The sequence below is a fragment of the Hibiscus syriacus genome, unplaced genomic scaffold, assembly GCF_006381635.1.
Source record: "Hibiscus syriacus cultivar Baekdansim isolate YM2019G1 unplaced genomic scaffold, ASM638163v2 tig00110160_pilon, whole genome shotgun sequence".
NCBI lineage: Eukaryota > Viridiplantae > Streptophyta > Magnoliopsida > Malvales > Malvaceae > Hibiscus > Hibiscus syriacus.
This window is the reverse complement of record NW_024062608.1, coordinates 1,975,932-2,001,337: the sequence shown is the minus strand read 5'-3', so window position 1 is coordinate 2,001,337 and position 25,406 is coordinate 1,975,932. Positions and strand designations below refer to the sequence as shown.

The 25,406-nt window shown below is 32.8% G+C and overlaps 1 pseudogene; it reads left to right on the top strand.

Annotated features, from left to right (window-relative positions):
• The first annotated feature begins 20,426 nt into the window (after nucleotides 1-20,426).
• LOC120216390 lies at nucleotides 20,427-21,433 on the top strand (annotated as a pseudogene).
• Nucleotides 21,434-25,406: the final 3,973 nt, after the last annotated feature.

Sequence of the window (25,406 nt, the reverse complement as noted above, 5' to 3'; positions counted from 1 at the left end):
GATCATCATTGACCTTTGAAAGTAAATTTTGCAAATCCAAAATTTTCTTTTCAAACTCTTCTAGTTTGATTTGCAAATCTTTGATTTTACTTTCAAGATCGTTGTTGGTTTTGGATATGAGTTTATTTTCATTTTTCAATTTTGAAACATTATTTTTATATTTTAAAAATAATTTCTCATAATCCGAAGCCAACCTATTATATTCCTCTAATAACTCATCATAGGATAAATCATCAAAATTAGATGAGTTAGATGTTACCTTAGAATCTTCCCCGAATGCCATCAAGCACAAGTTTGCTACTTCTTGTTCCTCTTCATCAGAAACTTCTTCATCGCTCTATGTAGCCACATGAGCCTTGTGTTTATTCTTTGAATGACCTTTTTTTTTCAATTGTGGGCAATCATATTTGACATGCCCCAGCTTTTTGCATTCATAGCAAATGATCGAGTCCTTCTCTTTTGGTTCATTTTTGAGGCATTTATTTCGTTTGAATTTTCTTCCTCGGTAAGGTCTCATCATTTTTCTGAACCGTTTGGCAAACAATGCCATTTCCTCGTCATCGTCATCTTCATCCGAATCACTCTCATTTTTTGTGGATTTGAGAGCAACTCCAATGTTTTTCTTCTTCTCCTTCTCATTTAGTGTCTCTTCAGTCTTATCAAGGTTCACCTCATCTTCAAGCATCATTTCATGAGTGAGGAGTGAACCGATTAGCTCTTCAAGAGTTAAGGACGATAGATCCTTAGACTCGATGATTGTCGTCTTCTTTGATTGCCATGATTTTGGGATGGAGTAGACTAACTTCCTCACAAGCTTTTCATTTGAAATGATCTCTCCATATGATTTGATACCATTGAAAATCGTTGAGAATCTATCCGTCATAGCTTTGATATCTTCATTTGGTTTCATCCTGAAATTTTCATAGCTATGCGTTAGAATACTAATTTTAGATTTCTTTACCTCATCGGTACCTTCATGAGTGACTTGAAATTTGTCCCATATTTCTTTGGCGGTTGTACAAGATGAAACTCTTCCGTATTCATCTGGTCCAAGAGCACAAAATATGATATGGATGGCTTTGGAGTTGAGCTAGAACATTTTTGTCTCTCCTTCACTCCATAATCTTGGATGAGTGAGAGGCTTGAAGTATCCTTCTTCTACGACATTCCATGCTCCCATGTCACTTGCTTGAATGAAGTACATCATCCTATTTTTCCAATAGGCATAATTAGCCCCATTGAAGAAAGGAGGTTTGCTGACGAGCATCGAATCGAGATCGGAGTCGAAGTTTGAAGTAGAGGCCATTGATGACTTTGATTATCGATGTAACTCTTTCCGAATCGACTCAAGAGGTGATTAAACCTTCAAATTAGTTAGGCTCTGATACCAATTGTTGAGTTAATCGATTGACGAATATGGCCAAGAGGGGGGTGAATTGGCAATTAAAATTTTGGTTGAAGCTTTTGCAGAAAATTGAAAGAAATTTGTACAGTGATTTAGAGTGGTTCGACTTTCTCAACCAAAGTCTACATCCACTACCTTAGCTATCCACACTAAGGATTTTCCACAAATTCACTAATTTGTCTTTCTTTTGAGGAAAAAGAGCAACCTTACAAACCCTCAAGAATTATACCCCAAATTCTTGAGAACACTCTCTCCCAAAGAGAATAATACAAATTTGCAAACTTATAAGGAAATCCTCACAAGGTAGATTGTTTGCACAATTCTAGAACAAAGAAAAGAACACTCAAGAATGAATACAATTGAGCACAATAAGTGTTCTTGAAAGAAAAATGAATATTGAATGAAAAATAGGCTTGAAATGCTCAAACTTGAGGTTTGATGCTTTCTCTTTGATTCTAGTTGCTTGATGTTTCTTGTTGTTGATCAATGGCTTCTAAGCTTGCTTAAATAGACCTTTAATAACTTCTGAACGTTGGGGATCATTAATGAAGATAATATAGTCGTTTTAGTGTGAAATCAATTAATAAAACAGTTTGGAGCGTGGGGGAACCGATACCCCTCATAGGGAATCGGTTCCCTAAGTGTAAAATTCAAATATTTCGACCATTGAATAGTGGGGGAATCGATACCCCCTGGGGGGAATCGGTTCCCTCTGAGCATACTGGAATTCTCGGAGCCAAACCATTCAGGGGGAATCGGTTCTCTCTGAGCAATCTGGAATTTTTGGCTTTGAAATGGTTCGAAATATTTTGTAAAATCGTTTTGAAATTATTTTAAGATTAAAACTTAATTTTACACTTGAGTAAGGATTAAAAATGACTTTTGAAAGATTTATAGTAATGTTTTGATATTCGAATAATTATATCGAATATACTTATAAAATCTTTTTGGAAAATCTTAAAATTCATTTAACTTAATTTTTTATATCGAAATATCAAAATGTTTTCAACATTTACTCTTGAGAGTGGAGTTTTATTGAAATCAGATTCTTGATCCAGAATTTATGTTGAAAACTGGAAATGGTTAAAGTCCGGTAAGAAATCGGTAAATCGGATCGAATAGAAATTTCAGGAAAAATTGAAGAATGATAAATTAGGCTTAAAAATATTATTTCCACGTTTTAATATGATGGAAAATAATATAAACCATTGGATTTAAGGATTTAATTCTATGTTAAATTTGGACCGTTGGATTAAAGTGACAAGATTGCAATTTTTGGAAAGTTGCATGGGCAAAATGCTAAAGGGTGAAATAATTTTTTCATCTTTGACTTTTGCAATATGGTAATGTTGAGGTGGATTGGTTTGATGGTAATTATGAAGTTTTATTAAGGGTAAAATGGTCTTTTCCTAATTAAATGAATTTAATCATCATTTAAGCTTAAATAAGGCTAAATTAACATGAAATTAAGTTTAGAAAATTCATGAAACTTGGCCTATTTTCATATTCAAGCCATGGAAACCATACTAAGGTCGAAGAAAATTTCTTTTTGATTTTTGAGCAATTTCCTTTGGATTTTGGATTTTTGCCGTGAAATAGAAAATTGTTCTACACAAAAAACGCTATCATTTGGTACCAATATTGCATGCTAATCTTGCTTGTGTTCAAAGATCCCAAATTTTAGGGTTTGTGTTCACATTAAAGTTTATGAAATTGATGAAAGATTATGATATTTTTGAGGTTGTAGAATCATATACCAGCATGATTGTTGATTAAAATCATTTGTACATGGCTATATAAGCCTATGTTGAATTCGGCCAAACCCTAGCTTTAGGAGAAAGATTTATTTTGATGAAATTAAGTTAGGGGTTTAATTCTAGAGGTCTTGAAATGTTTAATAGAGGTTGGTTTCATGCTTGAATCAAGTGAAAATCGTAAGAAATACAACCCTAAAGCATTTGTCCATGAGGAAATAAGTTATAAAAATTGTGGAAAATTTTCCATGGTTAGAAATGAGATACTTGGAAGGTTCTACAAGCCTTAGAATTTTTTTTGGATAATGTGTAATTTTTCAAAAGTTGAGGGACCTATTTAGCAATTTTGAAAAGTTATGGGTTGAATGTGTAATTAATCAATAATTGATTTAAATTGTTGGAAATTATTGTTTGAGGGCTGAAATTGAAGTTATAATGTGAAAGTTAGCCATTTTTGGAAATTTGGCAAAGTTTAGGTAAAAATGGCAAGTATTGGAAAAATTAGTGATTTAAGTGGTAAATATGGCATTATTGAGGTATTGAGCTGGAAATTTAATGCTGGAAATTTATTGGGCTTATTTGGGCTTGAATTGAAGAACTTATGATAATGGCCCATTATGAATAAAAAGGAAAAGTTAAGATGAATTTTAAAAGAATTCGAAAATAATAGTACTTTTGAGTATTATTGTTTTGTATAAATATTAGTAAGGATACTAACATTGTATTTCATATATTTGTATGGGTGAATATGGATGCTTGTGTAGATCGTAATCAAATTCATGAGACAAGCAAACAAAAAGGCAAGGAAAAAGTTCTAGAATAGTCGGACTATCGCAAGGCATAATAGTGAGGCATACTAAGTGAGTGCATTTATTATGTTATATGATATGAGGATGACTTGCGATGAGTTAACCTCGAATGTTTTTATAAAAGCATGATTTATCATATTTCAAAATATTTTCATAAAGTTTATGAAATGATTTTACGAATAATTTTAGGGTATGAATTGCCCTAAAATAGATGGTAAACTTTTATATTATTTTAATAGCTATCGATATTTCAGAATAAATGTTTAATATGAGAATTTGATTTAAAGGCATGTTCTATGTGTATTAAGAGTCTAGGTGCATTTCGACATACTTTGTGTATGATGATTATCGATCGATTTTGTTTAATTCATATGTTGCATTTTCGTATCAGTACTTTGTGTGCTTTTGACACTATATGTGCATCCATGGTATTCATAATGAGTTTGTGAATTACCATTTCGTTATATTAGTATAGTGTTGTTGTCACTACATAACCTACGCTTTTGTTTAGCACTTATGTGCAACTCGTGTACCTTGCATTCTCATTTGGCATACATTGGGCAATAAATGGATATTTTGGAAAATATTGATTGATGGGGTATGTTGGGTATACTAAATATTGTTTCACATGTTATATGTGAAAGAAACTTGGTTTACCAAGCCAATTTTATGTATTATTATGATTTATACGATTAAATTAGTATTTTGATATTTTATGATATACTTATGTTTTGGTTACACCTCATTTATATTATTATGTCTCACTAAGTGAATTCTTAGCGTGTGATGGTTTCACGCGTAGGTAATAGCGTACAATCAGAGTAAGGACTGCAACTGACATCGTAAATCAAAGATTGCCTCATCAGTAACTGTATTACCTCTATGTCTACTTTTAATATCACTAGATGGCATGTAATAGATATATAATGATGCTCTGATATGTATGGGTTGTAGTATTTACTACGTTCGAACTTTAATGTTATTTTACATACTACTAGTTAATGAATGTTTTTATTATTATTATATTAAAATGTTTTATTTAAAAAAAATTATTGATTTTCAAGGACGAAAATGTTTTAAAGGTCATGTGACGCAAACTCCTTTTCTTGGTATTTTGGTGAAAACTCCCACTTTTCTCTTTAACTATAAAAACTAAAGGCTCGATTCACTAAAACGACGTTGCTGGAGGAATTATGAATGAATTTCAAGTATGAAAAAGACTTAAAATTTTACCTTGGCCTTGACCCTTTGAGAGGAGGAAGAAGAAGGAAATATGAAGAAATGAAGGGGAATAGAATATGAAAGAAATAAATAGGCTCAACTTTAGAAAAAGGGACAAGTACACCTTTTGTCATTCTTTAATTTTCCAACATTTAAAAATCCTTTTTTTGCTCTAATTGGGCTTCGAACTCAACCTAAATAAACCCAACATGTCCCAACAGCTTAAAATATGAATTTCACGAGGTCCGCTAATCTCTTAGGTAAACTCAAAAACTACTAGTCCAAATTTAAGTGTTAGAATTTAGTTTAACTTTGAAGTCAAAGCAACTATTTTGAAGCAAATTATTCCTAGAAATCAGCCCTTAGACATTCAAAATTTCAAGAAGGAAATAACGGTAGACGTTTATATTATTTGAAGCTAAAATAAAAATTAATAAATTTCATTTTTTTCTCGCTTTAATAGTTATTAAAGACTAATGTTATAATAATAAATAACTATTAAAGACTTAGTATATAAAATTTCAATCAAACACTAAAACGTGGTCAAATTAAATAAATATACAATCAATATTAAAAAATATAATACCCATGTCAAAAGTAGTATGTAATAAACTTATCTGAGATTGTGGTATACGATAGAAAATGTGATCTTTATCATCTAAGATCTAGATCTTGATCGAAGAGTAGTAGATGATGAATCAATTTTTTGATGTAATACATTATTACTTTTGAGCAAGTCTTGTTAATAACATGTTATGAAGTAATCCGAACAAAGCAATAAGAAGAACATAAGGAAGAAGAAATATAACAATAAAGGGAGAGAATTGTATTATTATCTCAATCTGAGTTGTACACAACACTTATATTTATAAGCATAAGGATATATTTATAAGCATAAGGAGTAAGCATCATATAGAACTGTACTCTAATAGATATTAAAGTCCTAATAATATCAAAACCCTATATATAGATAGAGATAAAAATAGAGATAGTCATACACGTAAATAAATATTCGTAACATAATTAAATTTAAAAAATTTATGATTATTATATATAAAATATACCGATTTAAACTATAATAATATATAAAAAATATAATTATAATAAATATATATTTTATAATAACTCACTGTTAATATTTTAATATATAAATCATAAATTTTATTTACTTTTAAGTAATTAAATAAATTATTTTTTTAAAGATGTTAGTATTAAATTATTGAAAAAATATAAATACACAATTAATAAAAGAAATTGAATTTCAAAGTTCTTTTTTAGGGCAAATGAGTGGAGTATATGTATTATTAAGGGTAAAAAATATAAATTTACTTCTAAACGTAAAGTTAAAAATGAAAAAGTTGTAAATCCCAGCTTTTGTGGGTAGTTTGAAACAACTATTTTCATGGCATTTTTTCCAATTTTTATCTGTTTGATATTGTTTTTACGGTCAAAACTAACTTTTTAGCTAAAAGTACTTTTAGATAATATTATCAAATGTATTCATAAAATTTTAAAAGGTGATAAACTTATAAAATTTAAAAAAAATTAATCAAAAATACAAAAAAAAAATAAATATAAGTTAAAATTTTTAAGAGGACGACATCTCATCCACTGTTCTAAATCTATTAATTTTAAAAATTTGCATTGGCCAGGGTTGAACAAACCTACAAGGTCCCGACGGTACATGGTGTTGCTCAACCAAGGAATGCTTATCCACAATTATACATGTTGGGGGCCCTTTGCTTGGCTCAAGTGGGAATAACTTCGTTTTTTGTCTTGTGAATTAAATAATCAATGACATTTGTGTTCCATCAACACTTGAAGAAATTAGGCCATTTGGAAATGAAGATATAGAAGTAAGGTCAATTTATTTATAATTTATACTTAAATTGGAGATTTTATATTTCATGTACGAACCAAACGATCTCGGTAGTTAAGGAATTGTTGTCTTTTCCTTGGGATCTCGAGTTTAAGCACCAGAAATTTCAGGGGTATGAGCATTTAATGTCAAAGGTTGAGAGTTATCTTTGAACATATATTACATTGTATTTACCCCAATTAATAAAAAAAATTATACATTAGAAAATGATTTTAAAAAACTTTTAAAGGTTAGTTAATATATTATTATTTAATTTACTATTATTATATAAGCTTATTCATTATTATCGAATTAAATGTAATCACAAAAAACATGTATAAGAAGTTTTTTTTAAATAATTCCTATCAGTCATCAGTAGTGATGGTAAAACTCGAACCTCATGTATTAATTCATTCCTAATGAAGTAGATTTTTCTTGAATAGTAGATACCAGACAACAGAACAAATTTTTTTAGAAGGTGAATTAAAGTTTTTGTACTTGCTTGCTTTACGCTGCCCCGACCCACATAATAATCATTTTATCCAGGGATAAATATAAGATTTTATGTTAAAATGATGAATTTAAACTTAAAGGGATGAATTTAAACTTATAAAATTTTAGAGAATGAAAACAAATTTTTAATAGAAAATACATAGAAAAAAATCTTAAATATATGATACTTTTAAATTTTCAGGGGAACGACTGCCTCTACTCGCCCTCCTCTCGATCAATTTCTAATATTATCCTTGTGTGTGTCTATCTATATATATTATTCAAAATATAAAAATATAAAATAAAACCATGAAATGAACTGTAATGTTGACAAAATTGTTTGAATATTGCGATAGAAAAAAAAATTAATATTTATTATTTACATTTAAGTTTAAATCTATTTTACTTTTGAGTTTGGTTATTTGTAATAATTATTATTTAAATACAAAAACTTATACATGACACTGTCTCAAGTACGATTTTGAGCATGTAAAACAAGTTTACTGTTATGATGACAGGAAAGTTAGGGTTGGATAGTGTTGATTTGGGGGAAATGGTGAAGGGAAGAATTGGGAAATCACAGCAGTAATTAGGGGAAGATCGAATGAAGTTAGGGATTGAGAGGGAAGATAGGGATTGAGATCCTATCTGAGGAATTGGGGATTGGGAATCGAGGAAAAAAGGAAGAGTATGAGACGGTATTGAAGACTTGGGCAGAGGAAAGGATAATGGGTTTTAATACTCAACCCATATGAGTTCAGGTGGGCTTCTATGTTGGGCTTGCTGGATAGAATCATTTTAGGAGATGTTTGGAGGGTGAGTCAGCTTCAAACGGTTATTTTGTTAGATTGCTGTTATGACAGCTGTTACTGAGTATAAATAATTTGTACCAATCCTTTAAGGGTTATCATATGAATGAATTACAAGTTTTCTGTATCTATTTCTCTCTACACTTCTTAAATCCCTAAAATTCTCTCTTATTTAACCCGGAAACATAACACTTAATCTCAAATAATTTGATTATATATTTAAATTAAACTCGAATTAAGCTCAAGTCGATTACCAAATCCCGCATTTATTAGGTTTCGGGCTCAACTGAACTGCAACATCATCAACACTGCTGGAAGACTTGTCATTAGTTTGGGGCAAGAACAAGTTGCAGCAACTAATATTCGTAGCGGCAATAATGCTGCAATTGAACTGATAAAGAATTTAGCTTTCCACTAGAGAATGAAGCACACAGGAAGTGGGAATCATTTTGCAGCACAGACGAATATTTTTTGGCAGCGATTAGGTATGTGTGATTCTGAATAAAAGAGTGTTGAAAATATTTTGAAAAACAAAGTTAATTCCAATATTTTATACACGTCATCAGTGGTCAATAAAATATGAATATCTACATATATTTAGTTCATTATGCAGATTTAGGAGGGAGAAAGCGTAGCAGTTGTTAGGATTATTCTATTCCGTGGTAGCCATCGAATATTTCCTTTGTTGAGAATATTTCCTCGTAAGATTTCTCCTCCACTCCCTTTCTTTTATTTTCCCAGTAATGTTACTTGGTTTCCATATTTTGTGCTTTTGTTTCTGTTAACGAAAACCTCTTGAATGCACACTGATGATGAGTTTGATTCTTATTTATTTCTTTTTTTCGACCTCCTATTTTGCGTTTGATTCTTTTCCCCTACGTTTGATTCTTTTCTTGGTAGTCTAGTTTCAGCAACTTCTTCTGAATTTGACCTCCACGCTTTTTATTTGAGCTTACTGTGAGTACTAGTTCCGTCGTGAGGATCTTGAAACCACATGAAACTCTTACTTTCTCTGACTTTGCTTCATAATGTTACATTGCTTTATTCATTTTCCTGTCCACAAAGTACACAATTTCGTGTTTTCTCAGCTCTTGTTGTTTTTCGTGTTTAAGCGTTTGAAACATTCATTGTTAGCTTATTCAAGCCTTTCTGTGCAAATATCCAGTAATCAACTTAAGTTACGGGACTGGAAATCTTTTACATTGAAGTTGGGTCTAACTTGAACGTCTATGCGATTGCGAATAATAAGTTATGATAAGGCATAAACATAGAAATTTTTGATATGCTTCAATATAATTACTTAACAGAAATAGGTTCTTTTTTCTGAACTTCTACGATAGAATATGACAGAATCTGAATGTAGAACTTTCCGTTTTCTAATTCAAATTTGAGGTTGCAAGTTCTTACATATGCTTCTGGATAGAGTGTGAATCTCCACTATGTTTTACATGTTTTGTTATCCATATTTCTATATACTTTCCTTGATGCAAGAAGCAACCATGTCCTTTCTCTTTGAGTTTATTAGATCTACCTCTTTTTCCTTCTCTTTTCTAGCAACCTATGATTTACATCTACTTGAATTTAATCTTACTGAACTTATCAAACTAAAATTTACTTGGTTCTCTTTTTGAACTTCTTGAGAATGTTGTTGCACATTCCACACTTGGCCTTTCTGAACTGCCACATCAATCTTGGGGATTGACTTTCACCCAAAATAGTTTTTATCTACGTTATGTGCTTGTTTTGCTTCATTTTGAGTTCTATACTATTTGGAGAATGAAGAATGATAGGAAACAGAGACGAGAGATTTAGAGGGAAAAGGTAAACTATAGTTAGCAGCAAAAAATGAAATATCATACCAACATTTAATATTCTCAATAATTTATAATCTAAAGTTACGAGCAAGCAGGATGTTTATGGTTGTTAGGGTATGAGAGTAGGGAACACGGGGTACATGCATATGGCAAGAGTGATGAAGCTATAGGCTGTTGGGTCCTTACCTTTTAATTATTCTTTCGAAATTAGATTTTGTCTCTAGCATTTAGTTATGTAATTCTCATTTTGTGAAATTGTTTGGTGTTTATCTCCATAGGTTATTAAAATTAGTCTTACATGTTGGTTGTTTAGGCTATGAACATATCCTATTTTCTTTGTGGTTATGAACCAAGTGGCCATCGATAACTTAGCTCAATCTGGTAGTATCTATTGATCGAACTGTTATATGGGTTTAACCTTCACATACATTCATATCAGATACAAGATGGTATTTCTACTACACAAATTTTAGACAACCTCATAATACAGAAGAATGCATCATGCTGGTACATGCTCTGATCCTAATAGTAACTTAAGCTCAAGTTGCAACTTTTGATTGACTTAGAGAGTTAAAAGCAACAAAGTCTACTCTTCTGCATGAAGTGGAAAGATAAAGGTGAAAACAAAAGTTTTTCTTTTCATACTGAATCACCACATTTATCATGAGGATGAAAGAGAACGTGGTTAGAAAATATCAAGAAATCAAGCATTTTTTTACATGGCTATGAAAGCAATATCAAAGACCTAGAGGGTGGCGATGAAGAAAACCTCAAAAAAGTGAGGGTGGCACGAAAAACACTAAACAAAACAAGATATTATGGCATCAAACAATAGTAATTTTCTCATGTTCCATAAGATTCATGAAAATGGATCGGATAAGAAGTTAATGGGCAACTTTTCAACAATTCCTCATTTCTTGTAATGAATATGAACTTGATTCTTAGTCTTGAAACATTAAGTTCAGCGAACTGGAGCTCTTAACAAGGTAGCACTTTTTTAAACCGTTAGTCTCTAAATGTTTAGATTCAACTTGCTATTCCCAACATTCTCTGGTTTAGACAAATCATTTCATGTTAACTTACTCATTTTATCTTGTTTTCAACTTTTTATTCTTCTTTTTTTGTTTTCTATGATGGAATTTAAGTGACTGGTTTCCCCAATTTTCAAGCGTTATCCCATTTGGCCCTACCCCATGCTTTTTAATGGTTTAAAGGCATACATGTTTGAAAGTGGGATCAATTGGAATCCAAAGAAGAGAGAAAATACCCTAACTAATAATCTAATATTATAGATTAGACATTGAGACTTTTGTTTTGCTCCATCTTGAGTGAAGAACACAGTGGGATGGCTTTTGAAGAAATAAAGTTGAGCCTTATTAACCGCATTCACCATTTTTTTTTGAGCAGGTGAGGAAGAAGATAGATGGTTAACGGAACTATATTGTCTTATTCAAATGGCTACCAATTACCACTCTTCAACCACATCGTCAAGTGCTGCAAGAAGTTGCCATAGAACTTCAAAGTAAGTAATTTTCATCTCATTGGACCGAATCGAACTATTTTCGTGTTTAATATTACAAACTCTGGTTCCAATCCAGACCAGAGAAACTGCTTGTTTGGCTACAAAAGTGTGCAATGTGGTGACCAAGGCCCAAGTCACATTCTCTGCTCAGGAACTTGATTATGTGTATTGAGTTACAACACATTACTGTTGACTTAAACTTATGCTGAAAAAAATCGTTACTAAAACTTCATGACAGACAACATATGCTGAAAAAGAGTCGGGGCAGATTGCAGATTGGGAAAATTAAGGGTGTGATTGAACAGTTGGATCCTCCTTGACTTTGCATTACTCGACTAAATCAAGTGTCTAAACCCCAAGGCTTTTGATTGATAATGTTAAATCATTTTGGTTTTCAGTTGGTTCATGTAATCACCTTCGATTCAATAATTTATAATCTAGTTGTTCTTGCAAATGTTATGTTAGTCATGAACTATTAAAATGCTATGTTATTTGGAATCGAATGAAAATATCGGATATTCGGATTCGATTTATCGATGAGTAGCTAAATACCTGCCACCCCAGAAACCTGCAATTATATAATGCACACCGATCTCTTGTTACCATGACTGCCACAGCTTGACGTGAACCCTAGAAGAAAGAACAAAACAACATCCGACATAAGTGATCATTATCCTACATTTTGATAAGAGTAAAATAGTTCATCTATTAAAATTTTCATATGCTTATTTAGTTAAATGTTGATGTAAAATTTTAATATATTTAGATAAATAATGTAAAAATTAATATTATTTATAATTAAATAATACATGATATATTTACTCTTTTATTCTATCCATTTAATTTTTTTTAATTTTATAAAAAAATTATATATAAATTTTATTATAAAGTATATAAATTTAAAATAATAAAGCAATATATTTTCGATGATTTTTATATAAATATTTTCATTTAAATATTTAGAATTCAACTTTTTAAAACATATAAAACAAAGACAATTTGATAAAATATATGTTCCAGTAATCTCTTATTCCTTCAACCAAACACTGTAATATTACATTCGTACAAAACAAAACAAACACGGTATGAACATTCTCAATCATGTATCAGGAATATTACATTCCAGTAATGTTATTTCTAAGGTAATCTTACATTCCGTGATCCAAATGCACCCTAAAGGTGTTAGAACAATTTTCACACCTTCCAAACCAATACCCTTAATTAGTTCCAAGGTATACTTTCTCTGATTTAACAAAATCCCCTCGTCCGATCTCAACACTTCAATTCCAAGAAAGTATTTCAGTTCACCCAAATCTTTCATCTTGAAGGTTGCATTGAGCATCCCTTTCAATTTCCTGATTAAAACAACATCATTTCTTGTTATCAACAAATCATCCACATATATAAAAAGCATCACAATCTTGTCTTCATTTTTCTTAGTATACAACGAGTAGTCATGTCTACTCTGAGTAAAATCTACTGCCAACAAAGCTTCAGTCAAAAGTATATTCCATTACCTGGCGGCTTGCTTTAACGCATATAAAGACTTTTGCAGTGTGCAAACCATCTTTTCCCTTTGGCTACAAAAACCATATAAACCTCTTCATTCAAATGTCCTTGTAAGAAAGCATTACATACATCCATTTGGAACAAAAACCATCCAAACTAACAACAAGAGGAATAACAGTATGCACAATTACCATCTTCGCAAAAGGTGAAAAAGTATCTATGTAATCAATACCCTCTTACTGACTATACCTCTTGGCCACCAAACGAGCCTTGTACCTTTCCACAGCTCCAGAAGCATGATATTTGACACGATAAACCCATTTGCAACCAATGGATACATTCCCAAAAGGCAAAGATACCACAGACCAAGTGTTATTAACCTCTAACGCTTGAATTTCCGCTCTCATGGCATTAACCCAAGTAGGATTTGTAATAGCCTCAAAAAAGGTTTTAGGTTAAATAATATTTGTCAAAAAGAATTTTGTGTATATAAAGGTAAATAAGAACTGGGAATAGACTGGCCTGAGGAGGAGGACGATTGGTAAGAGCATACAAAGTAATTTAACTAGGTCGATGGCTTCGAAACACGAGAAGACATCCGAGAATTGTCGGGCAAAGAATTAATACAATAATGATCTTGGACTTCAGCTAGAGATGGGTATGGGTCGAGTTGAGTTTTGGTTCACTCGATCCGACCCGAAAACAAGAAAGTATCCACCCGAGACCCGACCCTACTAAAACAAGGTTTAACCCGATCCGAAATAATAAAAATATATATTTTTATTTCATAAAAACAGTGACTTAATTGAAAAAATTATATATAGATAGATATTATTATAATTATTCCTAAATATATATAGTAAAATTATATATTTTTTTAGGTCGGATTAGATTTTTTCACTCTAAACTCGAACACCACATAAAAAATCTGACCCGACCCGAACCCGAATTTTTAAAAAAAAAAACCAATCAGATCGGGTTGGGACAGAACCCGTCGGGTTTTGGTCACATGCCAAACCCTAACTTCAGAACAGGAATCATCAACAGAAATACAACCAGGAGCATTTACCAAATCAGGAACACTAGAACTTGTGGAATCAGGACCAGCAGAACTAGGTGACACATTAGGTGAAGAGAAAGGTAAAGGAGAAACCGAAGACACCATAGGTGACACAGGAAGTGATGGAGATTGAACACAAGAGTCAAGAACAAGAAACTCAATTTGGGACAAACGGTTGAGAAGGAAAAAGAACTCTGAAAAAGTAGAAAATTATGAAATGGAACAAATGGACTCATAAAAGACCACATCCCTATTGACAAAAAAAACCTTAGTTTGTAAGTTGAACAAGACATTTCTTTGTGTAGGAGAATACCCCATAAAAACTAAAGGAACTACCCTAGCAGCAAACTTATCAGTAACATTAGGCACAGTTGCATAACAAAGACAACCAAAGACCCTTAAACGAGATAAAAAAAAAGTTATTTTTAAGAAGAAGCTCAAAGGGAGACTTCCAATTGGGCACCGAAGAATGTAAGAAGTTAATGATTTAGCAAGCTGTCAAGACACACTCTTCCCAAAACTTTATAAGCACTCTAGATTGAGAGCCCTAGCTACCTCAAGAAAATGTCTGTGTTTACGTTTAGTTACACCATTCTTGAGGTGTATGAACACAAGTACTGTAAAATACCAAGAGAAGCAAACATGGATTACACTCTGAGTAAAAAAACTCACTGCCATTATCACTGCGCACTATACTAACCATAGTAGAAACTGATTTTTAACGAAAGCAAAGAAATGTTTAAGTTGAAGGATAGCATCAGACTTCAACTTCAAAAGATAAACCCAGTAAACTCTTGTGCAATCATCAACAATAGTTAGAAAGTAACGATGTCCTTTATGGGTTGAAATCCTATAGGGCCCCCATAGGTCTATCTGTATAAGATGAAAAGGTTTGTCAGACCGAGAAGTATTAATGGGAAAAGACAATCTACATTGTTTTTCCAAAGGACAAACAGAACAAGTTTCCACACAGCCTGGATCATGTTTTTTAGTTTGTAAAAAAGGTAAATGATATAATTTGGATAAAGATGCATGCCCTAAACGAGCAAGCCATATGCCTGTATTATTGGAAATAGTAGACATACAATAAGTAGAAATAGGTAACAGGTTTTTATCAATAGGTAAAAACAAATGAGACACCATTCTACTGGGAAACCCGAGAATCAGCAGAGTGCTTTGGTTGTGAAGAAGAGCCAAACAAGTATAGACCTCCACGTTGCTTAACAATCGCTCTCATCCTTCCACTTGAGAGGTCCTGTAAAACACAAAAGTTAGGATAGAAAATAACAGCACATCCCAAATCTTTGGTTAGCTTTGAAACAGAAATAAGATTATGGTTAAAGGTAGGAGCATAAAAAACGTTGGATAACGTAAGGTCAGAACAAAACTGCGTTTTACCAAAGTGAGACACAGTACACACATTACCATCGGATAAATGAACAAGCCTAGAGCTAGTGCAAGAAACAGGATTTTGGAAGGCCTTAAGTCACATAACACTGATCTGTGGCACCAGCGTCCAAGATCCAAGTAACAGATTCTTTAGAGAAGAACTGGGAGATATTAACCGCAGAATCCACCGGATCTTTATGTAGCAGCTTCAAAAGTTGACTATACTACTCTTGTGTTATCATAGAAGCTACACGAATAGAAGCTACAGGCGCAGAGTGACCCACCTAGGACTCATCACTCTTCCCCGAGCTTACAGAAGCTACTGTAGGAACAGACTTCTTTCTGAACTTAAAGTCCGGTGGAAATCCAATGAGTCTGTTACAAAGACTCTTTCTGTCCTTTGCGAAAATCGCAAACACCATTGGATCTTTTACGAAGAGAGGCATTGGTTAGCATAACAGATGAATCAGAAAGTGGACTTATACCACCAACATAAGCACGATGAGACTCCTCCTTTACAACCATAGAGTAAGCCTGGTTGACGGTAGACAATGGTTGTATGAGAAGTATCTGGCTCTGAACTACCGAGTACGACTCATTCAACCCCATCAATAAATGAAACAATCGTTGTTGCAACAAAAACTTCAAATTCTCCTGTGCCACTGCCACAATTACACGAAGAGTAGGGCACCAAAGCAGTGTGCTCGTCCAATAATAATTTTAGCCGATTGAAATAGGATGCAACAGAGGAATCACCATGAGTCATCGTCGCAATCTTGCGATGCAGATAGAAGATGCGCGCACCATCGATTTTACTGAACCTCTCCTTCAAATCCTCCCAAATCGACGCAGCGTTTGAGGCAAATACGATTACTGCAGACAAATCGTTGCTCACCGTGTTTAAGATCTAGGATAAAACAATGGCGTTACACATATCCCACTGGCCAAAAAAACTCATCAAAACCATCGTGTTTGCAGGTACCATCCACAAAACCAGATTAATTTTTTGCGAGCAATGCGATCTGCATAGACCTCTCCAGACGCTATAGTTCTCCCATCCAGTGAGTTGATGAGACACGAGCAAAGTCCCTGGCGTATCCGACGGATGTAAGCATAGCGGATGAGTGAAGTCGATCGTAAGGATATCAGAAGACGACGGCATAATTTTGGACGAAAAAGAGACCCTAGAAGGAAACAAACCAGGAAACAAGAAAGCCCAATAACGAACCAGTACCTCATGTAACTTCTTAAAAGATATGAATACAATTTATGAGTGATGGTATTGATGCTATAATCACCAAAGAGGATGTTAAAATCTTTGAAGGCGGCGGTGTGAACAGATATATTATGGACGATATCATTTCTATTGGTTTTTCTAATATGATTTAGGTATTTATAACTAAAACATTGGATTAAATGGTTGTTGGCTATAACACACTTCAGCAGCATGATATATGACTTATAGATGACTCTCAAGCCACTCGACTCATGAAATTGAAAATAACTATTTCTTGGCTACGTTTTTTACACGTTCCAATTACTTCAAAGCTTACTTCAATGCTCTTTCTTATTGATTCTTGGGAAAAATTTTCATTATTTGACAATCCAACCTTGGATGTCATTTTTCAAGTTCTCAACCCTATCCAAGCAAGATGATTATTTGGAATCTTTTGCCATGTAAACACTAGTCTATAAACGAGTCGAGTCGCTCGACCTGAGCTCGAGAGAAATGAGCTGAAAACTCGCGAGCCTAAAATTTTCAAGTCGACTCGAACTCGAAATCATGAACTGAAGCTCGTGAAACCTTGAAAAGGCTTGAAATGAAAAAAAATAAATAAACTTAACTCGATCGAAGCCTCAAACTCAAACCTAAACCTTAAATACATGAAAACCTTATACTGTATTTTTAAAAAAAATCAACATATAAATATTAATATTATTAATAATTTATTTTTGAAAAAAAAAATTAATATATTATATTTTATAGCTGCTCACGAGCTTTTCAAATTGAGTATCGAGTAGCTCTTTTCGGGTCATTAAGAACTCGACTCGACTATCGAGCTTTGATCAAGTTGATCTCAAGTATCTCGCGATTTGACTCGTCTCATTTACAGACCTAATATATTATATTTTATTGTTCATGTTCGTTCGTTAAGGAATGTATATTTTTCGTGTTCGTTCATGTTTGTTCATTTAAATGATAAACAAACACAAATAAACAAACATAAACGAACAAATGTAAACTAACATAAACAAACACAATAAATGAATGTAAACAAACATAAACGAACACAAACAAACTTAAATGAACAAAACAAACTAACATAAATGAATTTATTTTACAGTAACATCTTGAAGCCTTGAAAAAGATTTAATCTAAGGCTCCGACCGAGTCGTTTCCAGTGATTTGGTGACGAGTTCTAGACAGCAGTGGACAAAAACCAAATAGTGTGAGCCGTGAGCGATAATATTGAGATTTGAAAATAATTTTTTTCATCTTTCCTAAAAATTTTGGGATTATATTTTATTTAATGGTTTTAGGGTTTTTTTATTTGTATTTAAAATTAATTGAATTTTAAAATATTAATGAGTATCAAATTATAATTTATTGTGCCTTAATATTTTAAATGGGTCTAGAGAGATTAACCTAAACATAAACGAACGAACATAAATGAATATAAACAAACGAAAATAAACGAATGAACATAAACGAACATAAATGAATGAACATTCACGAACGTAAATGAACGAATGAGTCATTTGTTCGTGTTCGTTCATTTAATTAAGCGAACACAAAAATTTGTTAATGTTCATTCGTTTAATAAATAAACGAACATGAATGAACTTCTCGCTGAACGTACAGTTTGTGTAAATCGATTTTGAATGCATTCTTGATAAAATGTGCAATGAACTTAATGGTTGATAATCTCATACCCTCTCTATGACACGCTATGTGAATGGTCAGTGTGATACGAGACTGTTGTATGTAGCGATAAAGACTTAAACAATGCTTTGATGTCGAGATTGCCTACAGTAAATTGGTTGAAACTAACTATATAACACATCAAAGCAGAATAAAAAAAAAAATTAAGAAGATCCAAGATGTCACACGGGTCAAATACGAAATCAAAGAATTCATATAAAATTTTCTTACAACAACATCAATAATTATTTATTAAAATATATGAATATATCATTTATATAAAATCTTAGGATTGATGAACATTTTAAAATACATATATGACAAATTTATTGCAAGCTAAGGAAAAACCCAATCTGAATGTACTGATCTCTAAAAAGTATCTAAAACACATTAGAGGGAGATCGAACCTCCTCGCCCCCAACTCCTAATTGAGTAAAAGATTGCTAATTTGCAAAAGAAAAAAAAGATTGCTGATATTTCTTATTTCGGCCGTTAGTAGAAGCTGCTTATTAAAAATATGATACTAACTAATTATCCAAACGAATCTTTTATTAAAAAAACATTATGTTCATTTAATTTGGCACGTAGTTTAATTATTTGCGAATATAACATAACGTAACAACTTGTCTAATGCCTTATTAATAGTTTACACCATATGATAATGGAATATTATGAACTCAGCCCATATAATTATGACTGAATTTCCTAATTATTATGTCTTGAAATGGCAGCACTCTAGAATCGAATTGAATTTCACTTTTATTCTACTTTGGATATTATCAATTATAAGAAATTGATTTCGATCACTTCTCATTACTCATCGAGGAAAAAGAGAAGAGAGGCGGAAAAATCAAAAAGGGCAGCAAACTGAGAACGGGACTTTCCTTTCCTTCCGCCACTTTGCAATCGTTTTATGTAAGCCCCACAGTACGGCAAGCCAAGCCTAACCTTGCAATTACGGTAACCCTGTCCCTACGTGTCTACTGATGACAAAACTCCAATTGTTTTATGATCTTGAGTAAACTATATGTACAGCCATTAAATTATAAGGGTAGTTTATTTTCATCACTAAACTGAAAATTCTATCAATCAAGTCACTTAACTATTTAAATTATATCAATCAAGCCATTGACTGTCACATTTAAACTATCAATTATAGGGGTAGTTTTATTTAATTTATTACCGGTAAATTATCATTTTTAATTTAATGATGATAGAATTAAACATCATTTATGCATCAAATAAAATAAATATTCCATAATTCATATGAAAATATAGGGTAAAATACATTAGATATCGTTGAATTATAAAAATGATTTTTTTTAGTCAGTGATCTTTCAATGTTATAAAATGGTTATTGAACTTTCCATATTATTACAAAATGGTTATTAAAATTTATTAATTTGTTACAAAATAGTATTTTCACGATAAAGGGGTCATTTTGAAACCATTTCAAAAGTTTAATGATTATTGTATATTTAAAAATTACTGAGTAAAATTATTATAAAAGATATAGCTCAATGACCTTTAAGTATAATTACCAAAAATATGAGGGGTGAATAAAACAATCATCGACACTATGTCACGAATGCAAAGGTCATCTCAGGTGTCGATCATAAACAGTAACTCTACGTCCGACAACTATGTAATAAACCCCTACTAAATCTTACCCCAAAATGAAAATATCGTCCTGTGAGGTCCTTGTAAAACATAACTCACTTGAAGACCGTGGGAGAGATCAGTTTGTACTAACTTGACAAATATAAATACAACCCAACCCAGATGTGAAACCAAAAGTCCTATTTTTTTCTGGGTTTTCCCCACACTTGCGCAAGTTAGACTTTGTGGGGGCGGAAATAGAAGAAAAAAGTGATTAATGGCGATCGTAGAAGAAGCTCACAACCTCAAGTTTTTGGGTTCAGGCGACCGACTCATAGTTTTGGCTCATGGGTTCGGGACGGACCATCGGTGTGGAAGCACTTAGTTCCTCACCTGGTCGACGATTTCCGTGTGGTTCTATACGATAACATGGGTGCTGGAACCACCAACCCCGATTACTTTGATTTCAATCGGTACGCTACTCTCGAAGGTTTCGCTTTTGATTTGCTCGCTATTCTCGAAGAACTCCGGGTTGATTCTTGTATTTTCGTTGGCCATTCGGTTTCCGCCATGGTTGGTGTTATAGCTTCCATTTCCCGGCCTGATCTCTTCTCCAAATCATCATGATCTCAGCTTCCCCAAGGTAGTAATTCAATTAACAAAAAAAAAAAGGTTGCTTTCAGTGAGATCAGAGATTCCAGGAGTTATTTTCTTAATCTATTTTTTATATTCAAGTTAAACCCATAGTTTATTGTTGTTGTAGGTATCTGAATGACGTGGATTACTATGGAGGATTTGAGCAAGAAGACTTGGACCAACTCTTCGAAGCAATGGGATCCAATTACAATGCCTGGTGTTCCGGTTTTGCGCCACTTGCGGTGGGTGGCGACATGGAATCCGTGGCGGTTCAGGAATTCAGCCGCACCCTCTTCAACATGAGACCCGACATAGCCCTCAGCGTGGCTCAGACCATATTCCAAAGCGACATGAGACAATCCTCAGCCTTGTCACCGTGCCGTGCCGCATCATCCAAAGTGTTAAAGACTTGGCTGTTCCCGTCGTCGTCTCTGAATACTTGCACCAAAACCTGGGCAGCGAATCCATCGTCGAAGTCATGACATCCGAGGGTCACCTCCCGCAGCTAAGCTCGCCTGATATCGTCATCCCAGTGCTGCTTAGGCACATTCGTTATGATATCAGTACTGCATGAAATTAAGTACTGCGATTGACTATTAAATATATTAAAAATGATTTTAATTTTAATAATTTCAAATGTTAGTCTCAAGTTATTATGAAGTTGATTTTGATTATTAGCAAAGCTCTTTACCGGGCGACTGCTTTTTCTTTTTCTTTTTGCAATTAGTTAGATTCAGAATTATGAGATCATTTATTTGGAAAATGACGTGTATGTGGATAGTTGTGTCGATGTGTTCAAATGTGCACTATGGAATAAAAAGTGATTTGATCTAACGTGTCAAAACTTTGAACGGACCGTCGGGTTCTAGAGTATTTCAATGGCTTGACAGTAAATTTGCAATGCCGGCTTGAAAATATGATAATTAGATATTACAAAATAAAAAAAAAGTGGCTGATAGAATGATATTCCTAAAAAGGACAATTTCTAAGATTAAAAAAATACACAATCATTGTATTATTTATTATAGAATCTTACGGTAGATCGAGAGTAAGCGGTATGCTGGTTGGACGGTGAGCTGTTTCTGGTGAAACATTCAAAATTGTCAGACTCAATTAGCCATTAGGATAGTGATGTACAGGGATGGCAATGGGAAGATATTTGATGGGGTTTTGCACTTTGGGTTTTGATTTGATAATGTTTTCATAGAAGTTTATTTATTTTTATTTAAATTTAATTTAATTTAAATCTTTGTAAATAATTCAGTAACAGTTGCCACTGATTGATATATATATATATTACTCTTCTATTACTAGATCAATAAATGGACTAATTGAATTAGAAGTAGATGATTAGCATTAAACTTGATGTTTAAATATTAAAAATTATGTCGAACTTATTAAGTGATTTTAGTGGTTAAAAAAATATTATTCTTTTTAGAGATTTTAGTTTCGAGCATTTATGTATGCATCATCAATAATTAAGAAAGATTATGAATAGATAATATATTGTAACCACTTCATGTTATTAAAAATTATTTATTTACTATCTTACATGCACGTGCATCTTGTTTATAATTGAAGTCTATAACTTTTTTTAATAATATTATTTGTAAATTTGAATTTATATTTTTATCTTACAATGAATTTGGTACAACTTTCCAAAAACACTTTTAGCTAAAAAGTTCATTTTAACCATAAAATTAGTGTCTAACAGATAAAAAAAATGAAGAAAAAAGTTGCTTTAAGCGCTGACTCATTTTTACCATTTATGTTTTAATTTTGTCAATTTTAGTACTAACGTTTATTTTTAAGTATAATTATATTACTATGACGTTAATGATTTAACGGCCCGATGACACGACAACTCCGTCCCATAACGTTGCTGTCGTGGATGCAAAAAAAAACCTAAAAAGCCGCCACTTTGTTGACATAAATAATTTTAATTTTTTAAAAAAATTCTAAAATTCCTTAAAAAACCTCAAAATTCCAAAAAAAAACTAAATTCCCAAAAAACTAGAAACCCTAAATCATAATATATAAATTCACCAATCATCATCATCGATAGCACGCCGGTGTCACCGCACTGAAGTCTCATCCTCTTGTTGTGCACGTTATTCACCATTGGCCCATCAATTGATCGTCATTCATGGTTCGATTAGAACATTGTATATTCAGTGTTTTGACGATCGATTAGCATATATTTCTTTGATTTCTGGCGACGGGAGAGTGGGGTAATTGGTGGTGAGGGTTTGCCGACGAAAGTGGTGGATAGTGGTCGTTGATTCGATGATGATAATGGGTGAAATTGGGACTTAGTAATTAGGGTGTTTTAGGGGAATTTGGGAATTTTGAAAATTTAAGGTGTTTTTTTGAAAAAATTATTATTTTTAGAATGTATTTGTATATTATATTTTGTAAGAATGTAACCAAAATCTTAAGCTAGTTGAATGGTTAAGCCTTATCCTTTATTTTTAACGGTCTAAAGTTTGAATCCCATTAAACTCAAGTTTTAATAAAAATATCTTCAAGTAAAACGACGTCGTTTTGACTTTTTAGGCATCAAAACAGTCACTCCAAAATGATGTCGTTTTGGTGAGACATCCATATAAGCAACATCATGACGCGGATCTTCTATGTCGTCGTGTCGTTAAATCATTAACAGATGAGTGATATAATTGCACTTAAAAGAAGCGTTAGTGCTAAAATTGACAAAATTAAAGTGTTGATGGTATAAACAAGCCAACGCTGAAAGGTTTGTGATATTTGAAGTAGTCAACCCTAATTTTTTATATAAAACCAAATAATTTGAAGTTGTTAGATTTAAAATTAAGTTGAATGAATTGTATTTCAGATCCTATTCTTGCAAGTCTTGTTGCTATAATTGGAAAGGTCGAAAAACTATAGCCTTTGTGTTGTTCCTTTTGGAAGTTTACAATGCGCTCGGTCATTAGCGATAAATGGAAGAGAAACAGAAAGTTGAACTCAATAATAATGGTTTGTTTTTTTGTAGGTGTGTCTATGTGGAATGACGGCCCTTAATCCCGCAATGCTGAAATTAACTCTAAATCTAATCAAGGCTTGTGCATTTGAATGTGGAATACGTTTTTTTGTTGTTGTGTAAGGCGGTTAAAAACCTAGAATATTACAATACCTTTGAGCTGGGCTTTTTCAGCCATGTACTCGTAGGATGACAGACGGGTATAATTTCATGGGTTTCGCATCGTACCAGCTCTAATTAGAGCATGGATGGGTAAATGTTTAGTGGGTAGTGGATGTGGATGTAAGAAGTCATATCCGCTATGGATAGTGGGTAGGTGATGGGTTTGAGACCTTACCCACCCCGCATCCACCCTCACCACATCCGCGCACTCGCTAAGTACTTACCGTATAAATTTTAGACCATTATGAATTTAGATATAATTATAGAGACTATTCTGTAAATCTTAAGATTTTATAGGACACAACTTATAATTTAACCAAATGTTAGAGTATAAACATTTTTAAAATTGAAGATTGTTGTTTTTCCTATCTCAAATTGGTGGGTATGGACAGGTAGGGGTAGATACAGACATATATGAGATGGATGATGGTTATCTAGTTGTATAGTGGGTGTGGGGATAGATTTGAGAATACATCCACGTGGACGGTGTGGATTTAAAATTTTTACTCATCATAGGTATGAGGATAGGCTTTCCGAACATGCCAGCCCGTTTTCCATCCCTACTCGGGGATAGAGGAATTCACGTGTCTAATTCCGAAGGGTTCTAGCATGTTTAGCTAAGGAATCAACTATTATATTTTCTTCTCTTAATGTGTGTTTAAAGATAACGAACCAATCTTCTTGAATAAGAGTATCGATGTATTTTAAGATAGTGCGATGACCATCATCTCTCATTACACCTTGTATTAAATCTATGGTTTCTTTAAGTTCCGTCTCAATAATTATTTGTTTTTCACCTATCTTCCATGCCATTTGCATACCTTCATAGATACCCCAAAGCTCTGCCTCCAAAGTAGAGCAAATACCTATATTCTTAGAGAATACCATTTTCCATCTTCCATTGTGATCTCTTGCCACTCTATCGTAGGCAACTTCTCCCAAGTGGGAACATCTTACTCCATCAGTGTTTATTTTGCACCAATTCATTTTCGGTGGGTGCCATCTGGACTAATTCTCGCATTTCTTTTTGTAATGTTGGTCGGACTCAACTTTTGCATTAATGATATCATAGGCCCATCTCATTCCTTTCTCTAGAATTATTTGTCTATCGCACAAATCCATATCAAATATAGACATGTTTCTTTTCTTCCAAAGGGCCCATAGAAAGGTACTAAAGAATGTCGTCCAATCTATTTTTCCATCAACGTGGCTACTCATCCCCTATAAATATCACCTCATACAAATCTCAATCTGTACCAAAAAATCACTTTCTTTTTACTTTTATAATTCCTTCTAACAAACTTTAAGTGGGTTCTGTTATTGTTTTTAGAAGGTAAATTATTTTATTATATTATAGTCATTAAATAGTATATTGTTTTATTATATTTTACTGTGCTAATTTGGACCACGGACTTGCAGTATTTCACAACATTAATGCACTGTGGG